Here is a 7,031-nt window from a genome sequence, read left to right as displayed (position 1 = left end):
TTTTAATGTGGCAATGTTTAATGTTTGTTGTAATGACTGTGTAAAAGCCCTTCAAGGGATGGGCATTGGAAAATATCAATAGCTATGAATGCTGTGATGCTGTGCATTGGAGATTTGTTCTGTTTGCATCTGTCCCTATTCAAGTAAACATGAAAAACACTGGGTAATTTGGACACAATCTATCTATACTGAGGAATTGCAACACAGGTAACAGGTAAAATATGTATTTCTGATTTTGGGGTGAACTTTCCCTTTAAAGAGCAGTTTATTATGTGGTTTACTTTACTAATATTTACATTTCCTCTTGGTAAATACATATGTTATCAGTCAACTTATGACAATCTGGTGCAGCACTGTGAAGTATTGAAAATCTGTGAGTTGTTAGCCCGGTTTACTTAAAACTATAATCAATCATTATACAAACAGATAGGCTGTTTACAAAAGTTTTAGTTGTTAAACTGTACATTTAGGTCCTAATGAATTTTATTAAAATGCATGTAAACAAACTAACAGAGAGGGCGAGGCAGACAGAGCAGACAGTGCGTCTGTCAACAGCTTGATGACAATAATAAGTCATCGTTCTTTTCAGGTTCATAAACAACTTCCCATTATTAAAGACTGCTGTGATTCATTGTGGGCTGCGGTCTCTACAGATCATCGCAGCCAAGTGTTTTATGCATGAGGTGTGCTGAAAAGTTGTGTGGCATAGTTTCCAGCAGCCCGGGCCAAACATCTGTCAATTTATTTGACACTTCCTAATGAACTTTTAAGCTTTGTCTCTGTCATCATCAGGCGGCTGTGCCGCACCTTGAACACTGCTGGCTTAATTCTGGCCATGGATCTGTCCTTTAAGCCAGAACTATGCTTCATATGAGCATTCTGTTACACATAGTCATTCCCGGGAGATGCATGGGTTAGGTTTCTTCTTCGATGCATGTAACCCACACGGGGAAACATTTCGATTTTTCATGATGAGATCATACATCTACCTTTGCTTCAAACTAAATGCAGAAGTTTAAAACCACTATTTGAAAAATATAAATGTAGTTACAGAATATTTCAAGTTTACCTTATCACACATACATAATGTGGGTGCCAAAGTCAGTCATTCCTACACACAGTGGCTTTGAGATAAAGTATCAGTAATGAATGGATACTGGATATGTTAAAGTTGAAATCAAAGGAGGCCTATCCTTGATTGACAGGTGTTTTGCAGTATCACAGTCAGCTATTGAACTTTTAATTAATCTAAGATATTTATGCTACAGATATGAGTTTCTAGTGTGTAGATGAAGCACCACTAATGTTTGCTGAACAGTCTCAATAATCTCAATAATATACTTTGTTATGTGGTACAGCCTATATGAACTTTTCTCTTGAGGTCAACGAATGTTAGCATGATAACAGCTAATTCAATTTCTTCTAATGTGTGTTTTGTTGGTGTGTTGGTTTGTTAGTTTTTAAATTAATCAATTCTCTTGAGGTTAATACTACTTGTGTTGTTGATTAGCAGGTGTCACAGCCAATTCTACGCAGAGCCTACGTAAGTGGCCTTCGCCGATTTATATTTGTGCGCAGGTGTGTCTGCGTCCTTCTGACATATCTCTAGAAAAGTGTGTGTGTGTGGTGTGTGTGTAGTGTAAGCACTTAGCACCACCCAAGATGATTGTGACTGGTTTAAAGAAATGCCAATAAACAAGTAACAAGTTGTAACTCTACCCCAACTCCTACCCATTCATAGCTAGCTATAGCTGCTAACCTTCTGTTCTATTGGTTGCGCAGCATGCCAGTTTGGTTCAGTTTCTATAGTAACTATAGGGTTGTAGTAATATGTATTGCAAGAACATAGTATTGCAGGAACATAATATAGCATCCATGACTTACTGTTAAAAGGTTCTCAGCACCTGGAATACCTAAATTGCTCAGAAGAAAACACTTAATTATCCGTGCTTGTTGCAATTAAATAAATAAACTCTGTCCATTGAGAGTATTATTAGTTTAGTAGCACTTTTTTCAACGTAATTATAGTTTCCAGAACAGCACCCATTACGGTTACTTGAAATGATTCTGTTACACTGAAATATTACTGTCATATAATGTCAAACATACATGATTTTTAACATGTGTGTGATTTCATTTCATTTCATATATATATAATACAGGAAAGTTAGAACATTACATTACAATATAAAAACAGGCCTGACTCAGTTTAAAAACTGGTTTTCAGCAGGTTCCTGTTCTGCAGAAACATAAAACATGGGTACAGCACGTCAAGACAGACATTAATACAAGACATCGATATAGAAAAATAAATTTCGACAACTGAAAACAATACAGTTACATAAGGACAAAGACATTTATACAAGACATCAGCTGGGCTAGATAAATGCGGACAGTGCAAACAAGGCTTGGATAATACATAAATGAATTACTTAATGTGTGCAAGTATGACTGTTAAGAAGGAGCTGTATGTATGCCTTTTTGAATTTGATATTTCCATAAGAAATGAAATGCCTTAAAATTTGTTAGCAAAAGCCATGTAACATCAAGTAACTGTAGAGGGGCTGAGCCTTCAAACAATGTGTGAACTGGCCTTTGTCAGAGCCGTGCACATAACAACAAGTGAGTGACACTTTTTGTCTGACTTTGCCTCAAAGGGGCAGTGATGCAACGTCGAGCCAGGAGATCCAACAACAACACGGAGCCCAAATGAGAGAGGCCGTCCTGCCTCGCTGACAGACAAGGTAGCCTAGTTGACTGGAGGAGCCACGAGAAAGTCTTCAAAGTCTCTCGGTTTGGTGTCGCTTCTCTGGTGTGTCTCTCTCACACACATTCATGTTTCAAAATGGCTTCTATGTTGATAGCCAGTTCCTCTGGGCGAATGTGAACAAGCTCCCAGCTGCTTGCCTCTACGTAAGTGGCTGTGTGTGGTGGATTTCCTTTTTTATGACTCAAACAATTATAGATGGAGATTACAAAACACAACATCACTCAAGGTTTTATGAGTTAAATGTAGCCGAAAACACGTGTTACCACAGATAAACCCAACAACATCAAGTTTAGGAATATTTTCGCTCTCTGGAGGGCTGTTGTTGTTGCTCAGCTGTTGTTGTTGCTCAGCTTACTCAGCCCCCCCCCCCCCCCCCCCCCCCCCCCCCCCCCCCCGTGCTATGTCCTTACATCGGATCCCCTTATTACAGAGAATCCCAGCAGTAATGGAAATAACCTGTCGTCGTGGGCCAGGTAGCTTGAAAGGCCCATAAATCAAACCGGTGTTTGGGGAGGCGAGGGAGGGGGGCGGGGGCATCACAAGGAGAGTATGCAGAACAATAAGAAAAAAGTAGGGTAAAGAGAGGGAGGAGTTTCCTGTGCTTGTTGACAGGCATAAAACCAGGCTTGAGCAAACAGGCTCCTCAAGGTGTGAGCTCAGACAAGTAGGGAAGTAGGTAGACGGGTTAGAGAAAGAGCAACTGGCTGAAACACTTTTAAAGTAGTTCATGAAAGTAAAAAATACACTAGCAACAGCAGCATAACTGTAATGACCCAGAAGTCTTTCTTTCTTTTTCTGGTGCACCGGGTGGGTGGGGTTCACTCCATCAGTGTGGCTCAGGTAGCGGGACTGGGAGGAGTGGGGCTGTTCATTGCAAAATTTGTGAAAATAAGTTTAGCATGGAGCATGTATTATCAGTGACGTATGTCAAAGCCTCAATGGATACCAACCCCTCCCCAGTCTAAACACACACACACACACACACACACACACACACACACACACACACACACACACATACACACACATACACCTTTTGTTGTGTTGAAAGATGCATTTGAAGATAGCATTCATCTAATATTTGACAAATCCATGCTTGGTCTGAGCGTTTGATTTACCTGAGACTTAAGTGTATAAATGGCACAAAACACGCACCTTTACATAATACTGTACACATTGGGCAAATACAGGAAGTGAAACTAAGTAAAACCAGCAGGCCTGACAAAACAAATTTACTACAAATTGCATGTCGTTTTAAATATTTCCTCTTTGGAATTATTGCTTAAACAAGAAAAAATAGTGTGCAGCCATGCCAGCAGCTCTGTAAGGCTGTGCTTCGACACAACATTGATGCTTTGAACTAAATGCTAACAGCATGTTAACATGGTCATAATGCTAACAAGCTGATGTTAAGCAGGTATAATGTTTACCGTCTTAGTTAAACATGTGCTGGCATGCTAACATTTGCACTAAATCAATCTATGCAGCTGAAACTGGTGGGAATGGCATTCGTTGTGTAGGTGTTTGTATTGGAAGAAGTATTCAGATTTTTGACTTAAGTAAAAGTCCACCTAAATTAAACTACCCAAAAATATATATAGGCCTATGAGTCCAGCTGAAATGATTAGATGATTACAGTTTTTAACGATTGCTATGACAATTTTTTCAATACTTTTAACAATTTTCCTTACTCTTAACACACCTACAATACACAACTGACAAAGCGGTTAACTTTATACTCAAAATCACACATTGTGACCTAAACTCCAAAATTAATTTTGAAAATACACTAATACACTAACACAATACACTATGTCTACCAAAACACATGTCTCAAAATCAAATAATTCTTCCAAAACACTAGCACATGTTATCTCCCAACAGGAACATTTAGTCAGTCATAGCCCAACGTCATAAAAAACACTAATATCAGGTGGAATTACAGAAACTGTATTTTATGTTTGAGGTCCGTCCTTATACAATAGTGTACTGTATTGACAATAGATTGTTTCATACTTCATACTGTGTTATATATGCCTCTCTACACTTTAGTTTTGTTGGGTTTAGTAATGCATGCATTTTGTTTCTTTTGCTTCAGAAATTTGATACAAAAATGAATGAGCCATCTCAGAGTAACTTTATAGAATGTGTCACTCCCCGATGGGAATCAAGTGCAGATTTGAGTCTTACATGCGTCACTCTGCAACAAGTAGCCTACAAGATGCTAACAAGATACTTCTGTAATGTCAAAAATCAGCCCAAATAGCTCCTCTTTTACTGTGTGTGCTACTGTAACATATCAGAATCAGCTGTGGCCAGGTTTGGGTAAACAAACAAGGAATGTGACTTTGGCTACTGTAATCCTTGCTGTCAAAGTACACACTCACTTACTGTAACATATAAAGAATACTGTAAAACAGATGGTCCTGCAATTGAAAGAACCTCAACAGTTGAGTGTGTTTCCTAGATTGGAATCAGCTGTGAATGATCTATTTGCATTACTTCAATCAGCTGTTTCTCTCATTTATAGTAACAATGGAATATACATGTAAAATGCAGGATATATACTGTATTTGTGTTTCAATTTACATAATGAACAGCTGTTCACTTGGACTTTAGCCAATAAGATGAAATACAGTGGGAAAGCATTTGCAAATTTGTCAGTAAAAATCAATTGTTTTGGACTTGGTTGAGCTTGGTTGTAAAAGCATTTTAAATTTTGTGGTAAGTGTATACATTTTGTGTCAAAGCAACAAGAAATGTGTTAATTGTATAGCCTACGCAGACAGATGTGCTAACTGTGTCAAGAGTTTAGAAAAGTTAAAAGTATTAAAGAAATTGTCATAGCAATCGTAAAAAACTGTAATTATCTAATCATTTCAGCTGGACTCATATACCTAAATTTTTTTGGGGTAGTTTAATTTATAATAAAACATTGTATTTTATAAACTGCATGTGTTTTGTGTGCTAAAATCTTAATTTGTGGAGTAACAAAAGCTGTCAGATGAATGTAGTGGAGTTAAACAAACTATATTTCTCTCTAGAAGTAGAAAGTGGCCTGAAAGGAAAAGGCTCAAGTGAAGTACAAGTACCTCAACATTTGTACTTAGTTACAGTTCTTGAGGAAATGTACTTAGTTACATTCCACCACTGGATATTTGGTAACAACCAATTGCAATTCTGACCTGATGGTGCTCGATGAAAAGTCAGATGTTTACCCAAGGTATAACAGTTTATCAGGTGGGGGGGCCATCATCCAATAGTTGGACCAAAGTAGTGACTATAAAGGAAAATGTGTCTCCCTGAAAGCAAAAAACCCACGGTCTCCCGGTCTCATCTGTATGCACCACTCACCTCCGAGCTTTTTCCATTGAGTGCTGAATTGCAAATTGTTTGGTTGCTCATAATTAGCATAGACACATGTAGTCCTCCGTGGGTTGCTTTGTAACAATTTGTCAAAGAGAGCCTTGTGGTATCATAATAATCAAAAGCCAGTTTCAGATTTGTTGTACTTGGTTGGGATTTTGGTGATTAGTCTCTGGAGAGGGGTTAAATGCCTTGTGGTGTTGTTGCTGAACAATCTCGCCGCTGTTTCTCCTCCTGGGTTGTGGCTGATTAAGTGTCTAATTATGATCTCGCAAACTAAAGGCGGGGTGAATTCTCTGTGATCTCTTGGTGATTAGCTAGTATGATGTTTCATTGCTGTGTAATGGAGCCAGAGAACTAAAGTCCTCATACCTAAACCCATAACAACATGTATTTATTTTGTCTTACAAAGTAACCCAAATGACTCTTCTAAAAAATGTGTAACGTTTTCTGATCTGCCCCTCTATGGATAAAGATTTAGTTCAATTTAACCAAAACAACACAGCCAATGTCAGGGAATTATCAAGGCCACGGTTCAAAGACACCATTGACTATAGGTAGTAGACCATCAGGGTGTAAACCCCACTCTGATGGCGCAGCACTGTAATGCACCAAAAAATGTGAAACGTGAAAAAGCTTAACCTGGTTTAATGTACCTAAATATGAGAGAGAAATATCAAATATGGTGATGATATATCGTTGTTCGGGTACATGTCTAGTCTAGGTACCATGTTGAGCTTTTTCACGTTAAGCTTTTTCTTTTTAAGCGTTTTTCCTTACAATAGCCTTACATGAAGCAGAAACGCTTTATGTCAGCTGATGTCAATAATAATTGGACTTTGGGTTATTTTTCTAGACAGTTTTTAGTGGTTATGAGGAGCAATATGAGAGAGAA

The sequence above is a fragment of the Etheostoma spectabile genome, unplaced genomic scaffold (genome assembly GCF_008692095.1).
Source record: "Etheostoma spectabile isolate EspeVRDwgs_2016 unplaced genomic scaffold, UIUC_Espe_1.0 scaffold58, whole genome shotgun sequence".
Lineage (NCBI taxonomy): Eukaryota > Metazoa > Chordata > Actinopteri > Perciformes > Percidae > Etheostoma > Etheostoma spectabile.
This window is presented reverse-complemented; position numbering follows the sequence as displayed.